Genomic DNA, 21283 nt, shown 5'->3' with positions numbered 1-21283 from the left:
TGACTAGATTTTTCTCTCTGGTTCATCTCAGATCTCTCGCATGCCACCATACTGCTTGAAACCTGACAGGTACAGTGCTGCTGCTTACTGTTTAGAAGTAAACTAATGTGATCATTTAAATTGTATGTATTTTGTGTTAACTTTGGAAGCCCAAAAAACGCAAGTGCCCATTTTCATGGGTGACTTGGGAACACACTTTGGTTAAGTAATTTGCTTTGAGTCTCTTAATAGGCAAATGGAGACTGAAGTAATCAAGCTCTGGGCTACATATAGAAAGCAGCTCATTAAGAGAGCATAGCTCTAATCCTCTATGCTAGCTAGTTATGAAATGGGGTTAAAGAATGCTGAGTTCTTAAAGGAAAACTCCACCCTGCAAGTAAAAAAAATATGTATTTTTCAGTCTGTCTTTGTTTCCAGACCTATTTTAACACTTCAAAATCACTCTAAGTGCTTTAATTGTAATTTTAGCCTGTTTACCGCAACATGGCTATCGATGGGGCTTGATCTAGCAACATGATCTTCTTCTGCTTCAACCCTTTCTCTTTCCCATAAAGCATTTCAAGTCTTCTTTCTATGACTCATGCCAGACATAAGTAAGTTGCTGTCAATTCCCATGCCATTGACATATAATGGGAAATGTGTGACTCACTGTCATTTTGTATTCCTTCTGTAACAGGGATGTTCTTCCTGTTTCACTGTTGCAGCCATTACATTTGGGTAATCTGCTGGCAGGTTGCCCTTAGTCAGCCTGAATTCCAAAGTCTTGGATCCTGCATCGGTGGCTGTGTCATCTTCCATGAGGTCAGGTTGTCAGGGGTATAAGCCATGCAGCCAACGCCATTTTCTTTAGTCTTTCTTGCAGCACGGTACCCGAAGCAGAAGCATTTCGCAAGTGCCGGTCAGCCGACTACTAAAATATTCGAGTTTGGGTTTCAGAACCAAAATCTTCACTAAAGCGAAGTACCCCGTTGGGGAAACTGTTTTCTTGCTCCATACCGATGTCAGAAAAAGTTAATAATTGTATTACTTGTGGGAAGCAAATACCTCATAAGGATTTCCATTTATACTGTATTCCTTGCCTAGTCCCTGATCACAACGTGCCTGGCTGTCGGTTTTGTGCTAGATTTAACCAAAGCACTATTAAGCGTCTGTATATTTTTGCCTCAAAATATTTTGGAAACAGATTTGACTACCCATAAATGTTGGATGGATAGTCCGACTACCGGAGTACATAAAAAACGCAAAGAAAAGGACAGAGAAAGGCAGTCAAGATCCAAAACCGACGACGAAGCTTCTCTTAAGCCAGTCGTCGGTTCGACGGTACTCAGTGAGGTGCTTTCGCAGCCCCTGATACCCGCTACTTTCGAGTCGCAGGACTCTACCGACACACATGTGGAGTCCGACCCTGCCACAAGATACTCAAGGTATTGGACCGACGGATGTATCTCCTTGGATGGGTCTGGAGCCGCTGAACGGCTTCTGAGGGTGTATTCAGACCTTAACATTTGTATATCAAACCAACAACAGCTGCAAAACCAAAGACAAAAGCAACTTCTGAAACTAAAAAAATGACACGAGCCACATGCACAGGCCTCTACGCCTAAAAAAACTTGATCAGGGGTACCCATCCCCCTCCAGATAAAAGGCCTAGGCAAGACACTGATTATGAATCTTCAGATCAGGTTTCTATTTCTTCTGATTCCTCTTCTGTCAGGAATTATCTATACCTCCCTATGAGGATTCAGATGCTGAGGAGTCTATACCATCTGCATCACCTCCTGAGGATTATTCATTTGGAGAAACCTTGCATACTTTGAGGGAGCATTTTCACTGGCAGAGTCAAGATTTCTCAATCAAAAAAGAGGCTTGGGGATTTCCTTCTCCCTCAGCACAGGCCTTTAGCCATACCCCCTGTTTTAGACATTGTGGATGATGTATTTTCAGAGTCAAGCTTGACCCCTGACTCCTTACCTCCGGCTCCCAGCAAGCCTGACCGATATTACAGGGTCCCTGATGCACATAAATTTCTATTTAGAAACCCTGCTGCTGATCCTGAAACTATTTCACAGGGTCCAAAGGGAGTTAAGGCCTCATAGGAAAAAATCCTACCCCCTCTGACAGAGATTCAAGAGCACTGGATAGATGGGGAAAATGTTTATACATCTGCTACCTGTGCAATAAGGGCCTTAAACTGTCAATTTCATATGCTTAAGTACCAACAACATGTTATGGGATTTTTAAAACAGAAAATGATGATTTCTGAATGTGCAGAAAATAAAGAAATGCAGGAATTATTGCATGCAGCTGAACAGGTTGGAAAGCGTACTTTGCAATGTGGTTTTGTTTACTTAGAGGCCTCCTGCAGGGCCGCAGTTAGTGGATCTGTGATTAGGAGGCATGCCTGGCTAAAGGAACAAAATTTGCCTGATCATGTTAAAGCTAAATTGTTAGATGCACCTTTACAGCATGATACTCTGTTTGGAATTAAGGCAGAAGAAGTTTTCAAGAAAATGGAAGACAAAGCTAAGTCTATGCAAACTGTAAAAGACTTTTTACAAGTGCAGCCACCAAGAGTCGGTAGACACTGACCTACACAAATTTGGTCCTTTCCTGTCAGACAAAGCTCAAAGGGGCAAATCTAGATGCCCTAAGGGTTCTAGATGCCAGGCGCAAGATTCATACAGGTCAAAGCAATGGGGCGCTTCTACCTCCAAATGTGGAGGAGATAAAGCGCAAACCTACAGAAAACAGTCTCAATGACTTCCCCCTACCTGCACCAAGCACTTATCTTTTGGCAGCACTCTTAGGGGGAAAATTAGCACTTTTTGCTCAAAATTGGCAGTTAATAACCCAGCACAAGTGGGTGCTAAACATAGTATCACAGGGATACAGATTCCATTTCCATACTCTGCCAATGGCAAACGGTTGACCAGATCTACCAAAACATCAATGGGCAGAGGCACAGAAACCGGTTACGTCCCTCATGGATATGGGGGCCATTCAGACAGTACCAGAACAGGAAAAAGGACAAGGTTTTTACTCAACTGTTCTTGGTACCTAGAAAGGACAAGGCCTGGCGGCCAATACTGGATTTATCAATTTTGAACACATACCTGGACATTCCAACATTCAAAAATGCTGACTTCGCAGCAGCTTCTGCCTATGCTGGGCAAGAATGCTTGGCTGGTGACATTAGACCTAAAAGAGGCATACCTGCATGTTCCCAATAAGGCAATCGTGCAGAAGATGCCCTTAGATTCAAGGCTGGCTTAATACATTACCAATTCTCTGCACTGCCCTTTGGCTTATCTACTGCGCCCAGGGTCTTTACAAAATGCCTGGCACCAGTAATTGCATTTTGCAGACAGAGAAGTATTCAAATATATCCTTACTTGGATGATTGTCTCATTCAAGCAGAGAACAAGGACATTCTTCAACACCTGGCGTTTGTGAAAAGGCTTCTAACATGCCTGGGGTACACAAACGAAAATAAATCACAACTGGTACCTTCTCAAAAGATAATATACCTGGGTGCAAGCTTGAATACAACTGCCCAGATGGCTTACTTCAAGCCAGACAAGCAAAGGCAACTGACTACTTCAAACTGATAGCAACAAAAACCCAGTTATCTGCAAGACAGATTCTGCAGATTTTTGGCTTCATAGCATCCTGCATCCTACTGATTCCATATGCAAGACTGCATATTAGGAAACTTCAATGGTACCTAAAACGTTTATGGAGTCAACATTGTCACAGTCTAGAAACAATGATTCCTCTCATTCCCTGCCTACAACAGGAGTTTCTATGGTGGGCAAAGGCATGTCACCAAAACATGGGACGGGCCTTCACTCTACCCCCTATCAACCAAACCTTAACAACAGACGCATCATATTATGCCTGGGGGGCCCACATGGCAGGAAGATGCATTCAGGGCATATGGACCCCAAAACAAATGCATCTACATATCAACCAGAAAGAGATGCTAGCTGTTCAAAAGGCCCCGACAGCCTTCAAGGACTTACTTCATCCAGGACAACTACTGATGACGCACAACACCACGGTCATGTGGTATATAAACAAGCAGGGGGGCACGCACTCATACCCCCTTTGCAGATTAGCCATGATACTGTGGGACACAGCTTCGACTTACCAAATACATCTTCAAGTTCAATTCCTGCCAGGAAAGCAAAATACTCTGGCAGACGATTTAAGCAGAAACCGTATGGATCCTCAGGAGTGGAAACTAGATCCACAAGTCTTCAACATGATAAAGAAATGGGGGAGGCCAGACCTAGATCTATTTGCCTCTCCTCAAAATTATCAATTGAAAAGATTCTGCACAAGGACTCATCACAGACAAGCATGGAAAGTGGATGCCGTATCCTTCAGTTGGAAAAAACTATCAGTTTACACCTTTCCTCCTCCTGCCTCTTCTTCCCAAGGTCCTCCTAAAAGTCAGACAAGAGAAACCAAAGATGATACTAATTGCCCCGGACTGGCCCCGCCAATACTGGTGCCCAATCCTAAGGAACTTGTCTCAATACCCAGGTTGGACCTTACCTCTAAGACCTCAACTACTGTCCCAGCAAAACAATCAGATCCTGCACAGTCAGCTCCAGACACTGATCCTGGCAGCATGGCTGATCATGTAGTTATACAAGCAACACCTCTTAGTAAAGCTGTGATGGATGTCATTTTGGAAGCCAGAAGGCCTAGTACTAGAAAATCTTATGCTGATAAATGGAAGAGATTCTGTGCTTGGAATCGAGCACAAGGAACTGATACAGCAGAACCAAATATTCCACAGATATTACAATATTTAACTGAGATGCTTGACAAGGGCCTATCTTTTTCATCAATTAAAATTCATGCCTCTGCCATTTCGGCTCATTACAATACAGAGCCACCAATCTTTTCTCATCCTTTACTAAACAGTATCTTAGAGGATCCAAAAATGTAAGGCCTCCTAGAAGATCACCAATACCTGCATGGGACCTCAATTATGTGTTGGAAAAGCTCACCCTGCCTCCATTTGAACCAGCTGCTACCGCTGATATAAAGTTCTTATGGAAAACGGCTCTGCTATTAGCAATTACTTCAAGAAGAGTTTCAGAGCTACAGGCCCTCGTGGCTGTAGAGCCTTTTATCATATTTTACCCAGACAGGGTGTCTCTGAGCACAAATCCGACATTTATGCCTAAGGTGGTTTCCATTGTGGCTCTTAACCAGACTATTCATCTGCCAACCTTTTATCCATATCCGCAGAACAAGTGGGAAAGAATTCTGCATTCCTTAGACGTGCACAGACAGCCAAGATTCTGCTTGAGCAGGACTAAAGCTCAAAGAAAAACTGAGCAATTACTAGTGGCATATGCTGCAGGATCAGAAGGAAAGGCTATTTCAAAGCAGACAATATCAAAGTGGATAAGCCACTGCATTAGTTTCTGCTACTTACACCATGGTAAACCTGTGTCCAAGGGCATTAGGTCTCATTCCACCAGAGCTGCAGTTACTTCAGCAGCCTTTATCAGAGGAGTACCAACCAAAGACATTCTAGAGGCTGCTACTTGGAGTTCAGTTCACACCTTTACAAAGCATTATCATTTGCCTCTCTACTCTAAGTCCAGGGCAGGCTTTGCCACTGCAGTTCTGCAGGGCCTTATAGCTGCACCTAATGCAGTTTAGCTCCAACCACCCAACCATGGCTTTGGGATTCTACCCAAATGTAATGACTGCAACAGTGAAACATGAAGAACATAGTACAGTTGTGTACACTTACCATAAATGTAGATGTTCACTGTTGCAGTCCAGGTTACCCTCCCGCCATCCCCCTTTCATCCTGGAGTTTATCTTTCCTTCTCTATCTTCTACAACCTATGTGGTGTATTTGCTTGTAGATGAATGTAAAGTTTATATTGATGTATGTATTTATTTATACATAATTTTGCTACCTTTTTGGGAGCACCTGACATTTGGGGCAAGAAAAACTAAAGAAAATGGCGTCGGCTGCATGTCTTATACCCCTGACAACCTGACGCCATGGAAGAGGAGACAGCCACTGACGCAGGACCCAAGACTTTGGAATTCAGGCCGAATGAGGGCAACCTGCCAACAGATTACCCAAATGTAATGACTGCAACAGTGAATGCACTCAAACATCTACATTTATGGTAAGTGTACACAACTGTACTTTTCTGTTGCTAATCACCCTCATTTATGTTTCGCTCAGAGCTTCTTTTACACCATACTTTGAAGTTCTCTAGCTGCAGTCAGAGAAGTAGCTAAATTGGAGGCCTTTGATGTCCTTCAAGGATGCATCTGCAGTCCTAACAAATGGGTTGTCCTGCCTCAGGCAGCCCTTCGGTCGGCCGGATTCCAAAGTCTGGGTCTGGCCTCGGCTGATGTCGCACTTCACCCGACGTCATAGCTGCTGTTAATTGGGTATAAAGGCATACGCCATTTTCCTCAGTCTTTCTTGCCACGTGGCGCCCGAAGCAGAAGCTGTTCGCAAGTGCCGGTCGGTCAGAACCAGAGATTGCTACTACCGAAGACTTCTAAAAAGCTAAGTACCCCGTTGGGGACTCTTACTTGCCTCAGCCGATGTCAGAAAAAGTGAATAACTGTTTAACTTGTGGGAAACAAATACCTCATAAAGATTTCCACTCTTACTGCCTACCTTGTTTAGGCCCAGACCACGACGTAGCAGCTTGTCTAGCCTGTGCTTCCTTCAACCGACGGACACTTAGACGTCGGTCGGAGTTTGCAGAGGAGTTTTTCGGCTCCGCTTTTGCTTATAACATGCCTTCGGAGACTCCGACTTCACAATTAGCTAAAAAGCGTAAGGAAAAGGACCGACACTCGCGGTCCGCGGTTTCGGCTGAAACCGCGGTTAAGCCAACCGCGAGTGTCTCTGTTTCGGCTGAAACTGAGTCTGCGGTTCTTCCTTCGGCCGAAAGCATGCCTCCTACTACCGAGGCCTCATCCAGCATGGCTGAATCTGCTACTGAATTTCCACCTGATCTTACAGGTTCTCAGGATTTATCAGATACTATCCCCTTAGATATATCTACTCCTGCACGTGGAGCTGCTAGGCCCCCTGCATCCATGTCAATTAAGGCTTTTGCCAGGGCTAAAGCAGCTAAATCAACAAAGACAGTGCCTGCTAAAACCCCCTCTCACAGGCCTAGCTCTAGTACTCAAATGCTTAGTCTAGCAGAGGATCTCATTTCTTTGATCAGGGGATCCCAGCCTCACCCTGACAGGGCCTCTCACCCCCTTCCAGAGAAGAGGCCTAGAGCAGAGCCCCCTGAGCCAGTTTCTACTGATTACTCCTCTGATGATTCAGACAATACAAATCCTCCAGAAGGCCCTTATTCTCCGTATGAGGATTCAGATGCAGAAGACTCCATTCCTTCTGCCTCTCCTCCTGAGGAATTTTCTTTTGGGGAAACCTTGCATGCTATGAGAGAACAATTCCAATGGCAGGGCCAGGATTTTTCAGACTCTAGGAAAAGGCTTAGGACCTTTTTACATTTGCCACAGCATAGGCCTTTAGCCATTCCTCCAGTACTTACAGTTGTGGATGATGCATTTAATGATGCTTGTACTGCTCCTGACTCTCTTCCTCCGGCCCCTGCTAAGCCCGACAGATACTACAGGGTTCCGGACACACACTATCACTTGTATAAGGCTCCTATTGCAGATCCTGAAACTATTTCACAGGGCCCCAAAGCTGTAGCAGCTGCCTCTACCAAAAACCCCCTCCCCTCTGAAAGAGAATCTAGGGCTTTAGAGAGATGGGGTAAAAAAGTGTATACTTCTGCCACTCTTTCGGCCAGGGCCTTAAACTGTCAATTCCACATGATTCAGTATCAGGAATTTATGTTAGATCAGATAACTAAAAAACTGTCCTCGCCTGAACCTTTAGACCGTAAGTCCCTTCAGGAATTGGTACATAACACTCAGCAGGTTAGTAATCATTCCTTAAAATGCGGCTATGATGCACTGGAGGCTTCCTTTAGATCAGCTATGACTAGTACAGTGATCAGAAGGCATGCATGGTTAAAAGAACAATCCTTACCAGACCATGTAAAGTCAAAGCTCCTAGATGCTCCCATGGAAAAACAGTTTGTTTGGCTCCCCTGCACAGCAAGTGTTGAAGAAGGTGGAAGGAAAAGCGAAATCTGTCCAGACAGTCAAGGATTTCTTACAGGTCCAGCCTCCAAGGTTTAGTAGGAACTGGCCTTCCAAGAATTGGTCCTTTCCAGATACCACCAGAGCACAGAGGTGCAGGAATAGGCGACCAAGAGGCAGAGGTCAATCCAGAGGTGCCTACAGGGGACGTCAGTGGCAGCCTAACAACCAGAGAAGTACTGCCACAGATCCAGCCACTACCACTTCCACAGGACAATCACAGTGACTTGGCTCTGAAACCGCCTACCAGGGAACAACTAGAAGCACCCTTAGGCGGAAAGCTAGCATTATTTTCAGTAAACTGGCATTACATTACAGGAGACAAATGGATTTTACAGACAATAGACAAAGGTTACAGGTTTCACTTCCATACTCTACCAAGGAAGAGAGGAATGCCAAACCTACCTCCAAACCAAAAGACAAACACTCTAGAACAAATAGACCACTTGTTAAGGATGAGAGCTATAGAAAAGGTACCGTCCATGGAACAAGGACAAGGATTTTACTCCAGACTTTTCCTGGTACCAAGAAAGGAAAACCAATGGAGACCTATTCTCTACCTGTCCGCTCTGAACACATATCTCATTGTTCCAAAATTCAAGATGCTGACCCTACAGCAACTTCTTCCCATGCTGAGCAAGGAGTCTTGGCTGTTAACTCTAGATCTCAAGGAGGCATACCTGCATGTCCCCATACAACCAAATTGCAGAAGATACCTCAGATTTCTTGCAGGATCAGAGCATTATCAATTCTCAGCATTGCCTTTTGGCTTATCTACTGCGCCCAGAGTATTCACGAAATGCCTGGCATCAGTAATTGCTCATTGCAGGCTTCAGGGAATTCAAATTTATCCATACCTGGACGACTGCCTGTTACAAGCGGACAACAAAAACAAATTAACAACAGATTTGAGAAAGGTTATTCACCTATTGCAAGCCCTGGGATACACAGTCAACATAAAAAAGTCAAGGCTGATACCATCCCAAAGGATAACCTTCTTAGGTGCAGAACTGGGCACATCAAACCAAATGGCATTCCTCACGACAGAAAAGCAGAAGCACCTTCCACTCTATTTCATGGCATTAACAACGCAGAACCAGCTTACAGCAAGGAAAGTCCTGCAAGCCCTGGGTTACATGGCATCCTGCATAATATTGATTCCACATGCCAGACTACATATGAGAAAGTTGCAATGGTACCTAAGGAATTTATGGTCTCAGCACAAGCACAGCCTAGAAACCCAAATTCCAATAATTCCATGCCTGAAGCAAGAATTCCGGTGGTGGGCTCAGGCCTGTCAATTGAACAAAGGACTGCCCTTCCACAGCCCTCACCCAAGCCAGACTATCACCACGGACGCCTCAGACCTCAGTTGGGGGGCACACATGGTGGACAAGTGCATACAAGGCTTATGGACTCAAGACCAGCTGAACCTACACATAAATCAAAAAGAGATGCTGGCAGTAAAGCAGGCTATTCAGACATTCAGACCGTTTCTTCAACAGGGTCATTTGCTGATAAGGACGGACAACACCACAGTTATGTGGTATATCAACAAACAGGGAGGCACACATTCATACCCTCTATGCCGGATGGCAGTGGATCTCTGGAATGTGGCCCTGAACCTCAACATTCAGCTCCAGGCAATATTTGTGCCAGGAAAAGAAAATATACTAGCAGACATCTTAAGCAGAACTACCACGGATGCCCACGAATGGATGTTGCATCCAGACATCTTCAAATCCATTACAAAGAAATGGGGACTACCAGAAGTAGATCTATTCGCATCCCCACACAACCACCAATTGAAAAAGTTCTGCACAAGGACATACCACCCACTTGCTTGGAAGGTGGACTCCCTATCCTTCGGTTGGGAAAACCTGACAGCATATGCATTCCCACCTCTTCCTTTGATGCACAAAGTGCTACTGAAGATCAAAGAAGATCACCCAAGGATCATCCTGATAGCTTCAGACTGGCCGAGGCAGCATTGGTACCTGCTACTGAGGAGTATGTCTCGGGAACACTCATGGCCTCTACCCCTAGTTCCTTTACTGCTAACACAGAACAACTTCAAAATCCTGCATCCAAACTTGAAAACGCTGCAGCTAGCTGCTTGGAACATTGCATAAGACAAAATAACCCAGATTTATCTCAAAGGGTTAAAGACATTATCTTGGAGGCTCGCAGACCTTCAACAAGAAAAACTTATTCAGCAAAATGGAAAAGATATCTCATTTGGAGTGCAACAAAAGGAGAAAATGTATCACTGGCAAACATAGCCAACATCCTGGAATATTTAGCAGAGCTTTTCCACAATGGCCTGTCCTACTCCTCCATCAAGATTCATGCATCAGCAATTTCAGCAGAATACAAGATGGATCCTCCAGTCTTTTCTCATCCTCTTCTCAGGCAGTTCCTGAGAGGAATTAAAAATGTAAAGCCACCAAGGAAGCCACCATTGCCTACATGGGACTTGAACTTTGTGTTAGAAAAGTTGACACTTCCCCCTTTTGAACCAGCAGCAACAGCAGAATTACAGTACTTATCTTGGAAAACTGCTTTCCTGCTTGCAATCACTTCAGCAAGAAGGGTTTCTGAATTACAGGCATTAATGGCAGTACAGCCCTTCCTTATCTTCCATCAGAATAGAGTATCCATGAGAACTAATCCTACTTTCATGCCAAAGGTGGTCTCCAGGGTCTCATTAAACCAGGCAATCCACCTACCTACATTCTTCCCCAACCCACAGAACAGGGGGGAAAGACTACTACATACCTTGGATGTGCATAGACAATTGCGCTACTACCTGTACAGAACCAAGAACAATAGAAAAACTGACCAGCTTCTGGTAGCATATGCAACAGGAATGGAAGGGAAAGCAATTTCAAAACAGACAATCTCAAAATGGATAGGAAATTGCATTAGATTTTGTTACTCTTTTCATGGAAAGACTACTCCAGAAAACATCAGACCTCACTCCACAAGGGCTACAGCCACTACTACAGCTTTTTTACGAGGAGTGGCTACCAAAGACATTTTAGAGGCTGCTACTTGGAGCTCCGTGCATACATTTGCCAAGCATTATAAATCTACCCTTATACTCCAGATCCCGAGCAGGTTTTGCCACGGCTGTTTTGCAGGGGATCTTAACTACACCATGATCTTCTTAGTACCTCCTCCCCCAGTTTGGCTATGGTATTCTACCCATTTGTTAGGACTGCAGATGCATCCTTGAAGGACATAGTACAGTTTTGTACCTACCATAAATGTAGATGTCCGAGAGGTATGCATCTGCAGTCGGGATTACCCACCCTCCTTCCCCTCTGTGGTACTCCTAGGGTATTTGCCCATCTTGTAGCTAGCTGGGGGAATCTGTTATGGTGTATTTGTTTGTATATATGTATATACATGTTTATTTTTATTTGCTCTCTATTGTTTGGAAACATTTGCATTTATCCAAATTTAGCCTTCCTAGAGGGCACCTGGCATCTGGGGCAAGAAACACTGAGGAAAATGGTGTCGGCTGATGCCTTTATACCCAATTAACAGCAGCTATGATGTCGGGTGAAGTGCGACATCAGCCGAGGCCAGACCCAGACTTTGGAATCCGGCCGACCGAAGGGCTGCCTGAGGCAGGACAACCCATTTGTTAGGACTGCAGATGCATACCTCTCGGACATCTACATTTATGGTAGGTACAAAACTGTACTTTCTAGGTGTTCTTTTGTAGTCCAACATGAATCGACAGTCCCCCTCCCCCCACACTACTGCAGAGGTGTTAAAACTGTCACTGCAATTGTCAACTCAGAACTGAAGGGACATCCAGTCTAAATTTCTTCCCCTCTGCCTGCAGTAAGAATTATGTATTTATTTTTTTTAGTTTGCCAGCAGTAGAAATATTTATTTATATAAACACTTTCACTTTAAAATTTGCAAGTAATTTTCTGAAAATTCTTGATTAGTTCATTGTGTTTTATTACTAGTCACATTTGCTTTAACCCTGTTTATGTATACAGGCCATTTTTATGTTGACTTATTTCTGCGTACTAATTTATTTCTGAGGAACAGCTTGCTTGTGACATGCTGTTTTGGTAGTTTCATGACATTCTACTCATCTCCACAATTTTTAAATTAAAGCAAAACATTAATTTGCAAACCTGACTCCTTGATACTGGCACAGTAAAAGAATGCACTGAAACCTCACTGTATCCTACAGTCCATGCAGTGAAACTTCTTTTTTTTTAATTGGGGGGGGGGGGGTGTTGATTACTGAATATTTTAGGAAATAAAGTATGACTTGCATTACGCATATAAGTAATGCATTTCTTGAACTTCCTGTGATATTCTCAAATTTACTATCAAACTATTAAGCAATTCGCTAGTCATTGCCCTGCCCTGCATCAATAACTTTTCTTTGAACCACTCCTTTCTTCATATTCTCAATTATGTTATGGAATAAGGTCAGCTTATCTAAAATGTATATTAATTTCATTTTCATTGATGATGCTGTAATCTGTTAAAAATCAAATATAATTGTATGCAGCCTGTCGGAACCATACACACAGATGGAGAGTTACTACAGCACCTCACCTGCCAACTTGTGGGCTAAGCATGCAAATGAACTAGGTGTACTGAAATCATCAAAACCAGTAAAAATAAAATTAAACCCATGAAAACATGCCCCTAGAGTGCCACATTATCCACTACAGCTGGAAACACTGCAGGGAATCAAACCTGTATGTTAGTGTCTGATACAGAAAGGAATAATAATATCTTCTAAAAGCCCTTAAGATACTACTATTTCTTCCAGTTAAAAAGCCAGGAAAGGATAGTTATAGATTTGAAGAAAACTTGAGGGCTGTAAATGTAGTATTGCCTACTTTTCCTATTGTTCCAAATCCAGCAACAACAGTGAGTTGCATACCACCTACAGCTAGTTACTTTTCTGTAATAATTTGTTAATTCTTTTACATACCTATGCACCCTGACAGTCAGTAACTGTTTTTACTTATCAAGGACAGCAATATACCTGGACATGGTTGCTGCAAGGATACACTACATCTCCATATGTTCGAACTTTACAAGTTCGACAACGTAACCAAAAAAAAAAACAACTTACCTGAAGGTTTTAAGTAGGGGGCAAGCTCCCCTACACCCTACCCACCCTACTTAAATATACCAATTCCGAGATCGCACCACATTGAAGAAAACAGAAACCTCCACTTAGGGAGATTTCCGTTGAAACGCTCAAACTTTTACAAGTTCGAACATATGGTCTCGACCATATGAGGTTCAAACTTGTAAAAGTTCAACTACGTGAATGGGACCAAAAATAACATATGATAAAAGTGACCAGAAAAAGTAAATAGATACATTACCAAGCCAGAAAAAAAATGATAGTCTGTGATGGGAGCTGCTATTTCTGACAAACAGCCTTCATCAAAAACAAGTCAAACTACTTTGGGCTGACTGCAGTCCAAGTATCAGAAGCTGTCAACACACTTTTACAGACATTCTTCTCATTGTACTCAGTACTTCAAACAACCATAACCAACTCTCACCCTGTGCACAACCCCAGCCCCTCCAAAACTAGTATAAATTACTCAACTATGCACAGTTCCAGCTGACCCAAATTTAAACAAGACTGCTTTGTCAACCACCTCACCCCACAAATCGCACAGCTGTCTGCAAAATATTTTCTGTTACCATTACTCAATTAGAAGTAGACTCTCAAGGCAAACCTATTGGCACGAGCACACACATGAATATTTCCTTTGATGTACATAGCAGTATTGCAAACAGGAAAAAAAAATAGGGATGCTATAAGGGCATTAAAGGTGCAATAATACTATCAGCGAAACTACCCTAACCACTAATTAGGTGCAAAACACTCCTCTGTACGTTATTCTCCATATGACAAATACACAGAATGAGATACATATCAACCAGGAGTCCTGTTACAATGAAATGGCAAAGTTTGGTATAAATGTAGCCCTTAACAGACACTATTGTATCCCACTCTGTGGCCTCACGCTCAAGTTACCACTATGGCCATATCACTTCCAACACAACATGGCACAAAGTTAGATATCAACCTGTTACCTGCCCAGCACGTAAGCAAGTTTGACAAACCTACATACCCAGCAGGAAGCGCCCAAGTCAAGCAAAGCAACTAGTCACCCTTGTCCAACTTAAAACAAACAAACAAAGGACAGTGTCCATACTCAGATAAAGCTCGGAAACTCTGGAATGCTGTACTATCAAACTTGAGTTATAGCACACCCTAAGACTGTTACACTCTCAGTTAAAAGTCCAAGGGCAGTATTATGGCTGTTTATGCATATGTGGTGGCATTTTGGTAAACACACCTCCCTAAGGAAAAAGTATAATGTGCTTTAGGCAAAACTATTATGGACAGCGGTTTTATGAGGCTAAGGGGTATTACACATCTGCGTACTAACATTCATAGCGATACACAACTGAGCCTCATCTGCATACAAAACACAGAATGGGCCCTAAACATATGCCAGTAAACAGCAGTTTACTTGCAGAGTACCACTGTTGGTTTGCACATTGATTAGCAGACTAGAGGGGAGAGAATGAACATCTACTACCATACTTTGTAATAGGAGGCAAGAATATTGACTTTATTTCAAGACAAGGTTTTATTTTAGTGCTTAGGAATACATGGTCAAACTACTGCCGGGATCATTGGCCAAAATAATTCTTGTTTGTGTCGGGGAAGTGCTTGTGCATACATAGTCAAACCACTGAATGTATCACTAGGGGAAATGAGTCATTTATATGTCAGTATAGTGCTTATGCATACAAGGACAAACAACTGTAAGGGTCACTGTGGAAATTATTCTTGAATGTGCCAACTAAGTGCTGCTTCTGCATACGTGGGCAAACGACTGAAGGGATTGCTGTGGAAATGAGTCATGTATGTGTCACCAAAGTGCTTATGTTAAGTGGTCCAACTGCTGAACTAAACGATGGGAAAAATTTATTTAGTGCCATTGCAGTGCTGGATAAGGAGAAGGTCACAGTCAGCTATCTGTCTGGTGGCCAGATCCACCATATCACACCTGCACTCGCGTCTCTCAAAAACAGGCACTGTTATGACTTTGTCAGAGTCCATGTTAGTGTCAGTGACTTGACACGTACCTGTCTGGAATATAGGATGAGACATGACATGTACCAAGCTTTAAGCAGTGTTTTACCTTCAATTAGGATGATGCCTCAGTACAAACAAAATATTATGTACTTCAATATTTGGCTTAGTTTATGGTGTCAGTGTAAGGGGATACAGTATCTGTCAGCCTGGGATTACATGACTGACCAACCTCGATACTTTGCCAAAGATCATCATCATTCACCCCTGGCATTTCCTCTACTGAGCAAGGTTCTTGCTACCCTCATAGTGCCTTTTTTAGGCAGTGCCTCAAGGACATAGTTCCTGATGTAAAGACCCATCTAAAAACAACCTCAGGGTTATACTGCTAAATACTCTGAGTCTTAACATGAAACTGCACTCACTGGATATTTGTGTAGTCACAGAGACCTGGTTCAAGGCTGTGGAGAGAACTCCAGCCATACCGGGCTACACCTCCTTCCACACATTCTAACCACCAACTGAAGGCATGAAAAGTGAAGGAGGGCATGTATCATTCATTACAGATAAATACAGCTCCAGATTGGTGCAATAGTAGAATTCCCTGAAGATAGTTCAGGTGCAATTAACTGTTGGTAGGACATCTGTTTAAGTCAGTGCCAGATACAGAACCCCCTCCATGAATCCGGTCACCCACTCAGTTTATTGGGGTGTGCTTGAGTCTATCAAGATACATCCAAACACCTTACTGTTGGGGAACTAGGCATCCATTGACTGGTTAAATTACTTGTGGTCTAATACAATTGCCCTAAGGTTCCCCGACTCCAATGCTTTGGAGCAGCTGTTTGACACCCACTCAAGGCATGCCAACATGCAGAATCTGGTGCTTACCAATATGGGAAGTACTGTAGCCCCCACACTGTGAGGTCTTCCCTTCTGAGATCAGACGACAAATCTGTATCAGTCAAAGTCAGTCAGTATCTTCCCTGCCCCTCCAGCAACTAAACTAAACAACTTCTTCAAAACAGACTGTGAGCTCTTACAGTAGGGGATAATTAGCTTTACTGCACCTCCTCCCTCAGATGGGGACAGTCAGCTATGCCAAGTCGTATACCAGGGCTGTATACAAACACCTGCATAACTGCACTGAACCCGGCCATACCTGATGGGACCAAAACAAGCCCCTCAAGGAAGAGCAAGACTGCTTGATGGACTTACTGCCATTAACAGCCTTTACAATAGGAGGAAGAAATTGCTGTATAACAGTAAGAGGAAGCAAGCCCTAAACTGGAAACAGTTCAGCTTACACAAGCAAACAAGATGCCTTTCAAAGCCCTCAAAGGCAAAGTACGAATTTAAAATAGCTCCCTCAACTAAGGGGAACCTTGAGGCATTCTTTAGTTACACCCCTAACGTAAAAGAAAAGGCCCAGACTTGTGCCCAAATGATAGTTAGTGATACCCCATATACTTTGCCTGTGGACCGACAGGTTCTGTGAAAACTTCACTTCCTGCCCCCACAAGTACCCTATGACAGCCCCACCATCCTGTCCTCTACCTTGTATCTGTAAAGTGCAGGTTGTACACATCACCAAGGTAAAATAAATAAATAAGAAGTAAACATCTATGAGGCATAACATCCCTGGTTGTGCGCCCAACATGAGCTCAAAAATGAACTAGCAACACCACTAGGTACTCTTTTCAATCAACCAACTACTGCAATATATATATATATATATATATATATATATATATATATATATTTTTTTTTTTTTTTTTTTTTTTTTATCATCTTCCCCTTTACCTGCAGTGCATTTAGCATGTGATCTGGAGTAGGGACTTCATTTGTCAGCAACCTGTGGGTCTCTGATCCGATATCGGATCCGAGCCGGCAACTATTTATACAGCTATGGATCCGAGCTCCTAGCTCCTCCCCTCACCCATAATCCCCTGCCAACCCCAATTGACCTCAGATCTAGTTTGCCGCTCTTAGAAGAGACAGCTGGATTGCAGAGCTCCTGGCGACTGTCAGATAAGTTTTCAAAAAAGCTTGTTAAATCAGAAAATCCTTCTTTTCTTAAGTCATGTGTGTGTTTAGGATCCCTTTTGGTTAATTTTATTCTTTTTTTTAGTGTATTTCCTCCCCTTGCTGGTCGTAGTGTGTATGTGTGGTTTTTTGTGTTTTGGGGCCTGGTGTGCTTATGTAGTTTTTTCTTTCTTGAGAAATGTCGGAGGCCCCAAAGCCCATTTTTTCTAAGTGCACCGAGTGTGGCCATAAGCTTTCACCGGCGGATGGCCACACTCTGTGTGTTCGGTGCCTTGGGGTTGAACACCTGTCCTCAGGATGCACGATTTGTGCAGGGTTCAACCCCAGGGCACTGAAAGAGCGGAGGTCGAAGCTGGTCCTGGCGGGACTTTTGCCCCCAGAGTCTGCTTCGGCCTCCGCTACCCCCGTGGCACCTCCCCAGCCTGTGGTGGTGGCCACTCCTGCCCCCCTTCCTCTGGTTGGGATTCAAACTCCCACTAAAGTGCCGGAGGATAGGGAGGCCAGGAGGGAGAAATGGAGGGAGAAGCACCACAAGCGGCGGGCCGAGGCCTCTACTTCGGCCCCCCCCCAGCTAAGCGGGCTTCTCCCTCCACGGCTTCCAGAGGAGACCCGATCTTTGTCGAGATCATCGAGGCGACACTCCAGGCCTGCCTCGGTGGCCTCGTCGAGATCCACCTACAGCCTGTCTGATGCAGACTTGGACCGGATGATGAGAAGGTTCATCCAGGCCCAGCTGCAGATGGAGAGTGCTCCTGCCTCCCCCCCCCCCACTTTGGGGGGGAGCTCGACACTCTTTTTTGCTCCGATAGCTCCTTCTCCGACCCGCTTCCTGGGTTCGGAGCGCTTGGAGCCGGGCAGCGTTGGAGCCTGGGGTGGGTCGGCGCCGACAGTACTGGGTACATCGGATCCGAGACTGCCCTCGAGTCTGTCAGTTCCATCGTCGGATCCGACCTCTCGGAGCCGTGGCCCGAGCTTCGGATCCGAGGGATTCAGTGTGCCTTCGGCTCCATCCAGGTTGGAGCACACTGGTCCCTCGGATCCGACTGTCTCGGTGCCGGTTCCGATCCCTTCATCGGATCCGAGTGGGAGTCGGCTCTTGGAGCCCAGGGAGAGCAGCTCCCCCTCGGCCTTCGATGTAGTGGAGAGGGCTCTGTCGAGAGCATCCAGACCCCTGGCCCTTCTCTGCTCCACCCGGCCACAGGGACAGCCTGCTTCGATGTCCCAGGTTGTTCCTTTGGAACAGGACATTGCTGGCGAGACCTCCTCGGACAGCCCCCCCGAGGAAGTGCCTCGCAAGCATAAGTGTAGGAGGAGGCACGTGGACTCCCCTGAGTCCTTAACAGAGGACACTGACTTGGATGAAGGGGAAGGCTCCCCAAGATCACCCCCTGAGGATGTCTCCTTTGGAGACATCATGGAAATGCTTAGGCTCAGGGGGGGTGGTCTGCCTCCAAGGCTTCCTCCGAGTCCGTGTTCCTGGAGGCATTCGAAGCAGGCCCATCTACCTCTTGGGTGTCCCCTCCGGCCGACCCCCTGGTGGACCTTGTGACCACCAGGGCGTGGAAGGAGACGGACACTGTGGAGGCTATTCCCAAGCGCCCGGATAGGATTTTGAGCCCCCCCACCCGCAGACCTGCCCCACTGGAGCAAGGGTCCCCCTGTAGATGCCATGTTGATGGCGGCAGCCACTAAGAGGGAACTAGCTCAGGAGAGCCCCTCGGTCCATCGTCCGAGCAACGAGTCTCGCTTGATGGATCGCCTTGGGAAGCGGGTATTCAGTTCAGCGACCTTCTCGGTAAGATCTCTGAACTACATGACACATGTTATCAGGATGCAGCGCGATCTTATTAAAGAATACGCTGCTTCCCCCCCCCGGAGTCCTTATCGGCGGAGGACAAGCAATTGTACTCCACTCGTATGGCCACTCTGAGATCTGTTTCTAATACCTCTATGCGGCTTTTGTCTCGCGCAACTGAGGGCGCCGCTAGAGCTAGCGGAGTGGGCCTAGTTATGAGACGCCAGGCCTGGCTCCGACATTGTGACTTCGCGGAGCCCTTTAAGGCGTCCTTTGCGAATGCCCCCTTTGATGGTTCTGCTTTGTTTGGCAAAACCGTTCGTGAGACACTTGTCCAGACCGAGAAGGATGGGAAGACGTAGTCTGCCGTCGGAGTCCGCTTCTCTGCTCCCCAGAGGTCCTTTTCCAAGAACCAAAAGGGACAGAAGAAGATGTGGTTCCGAAAATCGCAACATTCCCAACCTGCTGCGGACAACCAGTCCTTCCGTAGCAGAGGAGGACAGGGAGGACGCCGCCCTAGAGGCAGAGGGGCACCGAGAAATTTTGGGTCCAGAGAATCCTTCTCTGATCGGCCCACGCAACAGCCCTGAAGGGTTGCCCGACTGCTCCACTCTGGAGGCAGTCAGGGGGCACTTCTCGAGGCATCTGGTGGCATGGGAGTCCATTACATCAGACCGCTGGGTGCTTCGGATTATATCCAGAGGTTACAAAATCCCTATGCTTCATGTTCCCAAACTCAAGAACCTCCCCGATGTACCACCCGATCAGAGGGAGGCTGCAGCCGCGGAAATCCAGCAGCTGCTAGAAAAAAGGGCCATCCAACCCGTCCCCCCAGACCAGCTCGGATTAGGGTTTTACTCCAGGTTCTTTCTGGTGCCAAAAAAGACGGGGGACCTGAGACCAATTCTAGACCTCTCCCTCTTGAACCTGTCAGTAACCAAGGAGAAATTCCGAATGGTCACTCTTCAATCCATTCTCCCCCTGTTGCGGGAGAACGACTGGATGTGCTCAATAGACCTCAAGGATACATACTACCACATCTTAATGAACAGACGATCCAGGAGGTTTCTCCGCTTCCGTCTGGGAGCCAGCCACTATCAGTTCAGGGTCCTTCCCTTTGGCCTCACCACAGCCCCCAGGATGTTCACCAAAGTTTTAGCAGTGATAGCGGCCCACCTGAGACTTCAGGGAATGCAGGTCTTCCCGTATCTGGATGACTGGCTCCTGACCACCCCAACAAGGCATCTACTCTGCTCAGCCAGAGATTTTTTTCTTCGCCTAGCCCCCCAGTTAGGCATCACAATCAATATGGACAAGTCCTCCCTTGCTCCGACACAAGTGATCGACTTCATAGGGGCCAGGTTAGATACGAGAAGTCTACAAGCCTACCTCACTTCAGAACGACTACAGAACCTCAGTCTACATGTGCGGGCCATCCTCCAATCAGAAGCTCCACCCGCGGAATTGGTCTTGAGGGCACTGGGCTCTATGGCAGCAGCAATTACACTCCTCCCGTGCACTCACCTAAACATGAGGTTATTACAGTGGACCCTTCAAGTACAATGGTCCTTCCAGCTTCTCCCTCTCAATCACCCTGTCTCTATCAGCAAAGCTTGCAGGAGGGCCCTGTTATGGTGACTGCATTCCCCAGACCTCCATACAGGTTGTCTCTTCTGCACTCCACCTCCCCTCGTCATGGTGACCACGGACGCTTCTCGTCTCGGGTGGGGGGGGGCATTGCTCAGGCAGAACAGTCCAAGGCACATGGAATGACTCAGAGACCTCCCTGCATATCAATGCTCTGGAGATGAGGGCAGTGCTGTTGGCGTTGCAAGCACTTCACAACCTTCTTCCCGTCGGAACTATTGCGATAAAGACGGACAACATGTCAGTTGTCTGGTATATCAACAAACAGGGAGGAACCAGGTCTTATCCTCTCTGCCGAGAGGCCATGAGAGTGTGGGAATAGGCGATCTCCACCAACCGCTTTCTGATCGCAACGCACATTCCGGGACGGTCCAACATTCTGGCGGACAAACTCAGCCACACTATTCTTTCCCCTTACGAGTGGTCTCTCAACTCCCGAGTAGCGAAGCAGATTTTTGCAAAATGGGGGCAACCCTGCTGCGATC

The 21283-nt window shown here is 45.6% G+C and overlaps 1 protein-coding gene across 1 annotated transcript in view; it reads left to right on the top strand.

The window, feature by feature from the left end:
* LOC122801280 (arf-GAP with coiled-coil, ANK repeat and PH domain-containing protein 2-like) overlaps positions 1 to 21283 on the top strand; it is a 2104317-nt gene that overhangs the window by 1612898 nt on the left and 470136 nt on the right. The window lies entirely within an intron of this gene.

The sequence above is a fragment of the Protopterus annectens genome, chromosome 4.part1 (genome assembly GCF_019279795.1).
Source record: "Protopterus annectens isolate FY-2018-M chromosome 4.part1, PAN1.0, whole genome shotgun sequence".
Lineage (NCBI taxonomy): Eukaryota > Metazoa > Chordata > Ceratodontiformes > Protopteridae > Protopterus > Protopterus annectens.
This window is presented reverse-complemented; position numbering and strand designations above follow the sequence as displayed.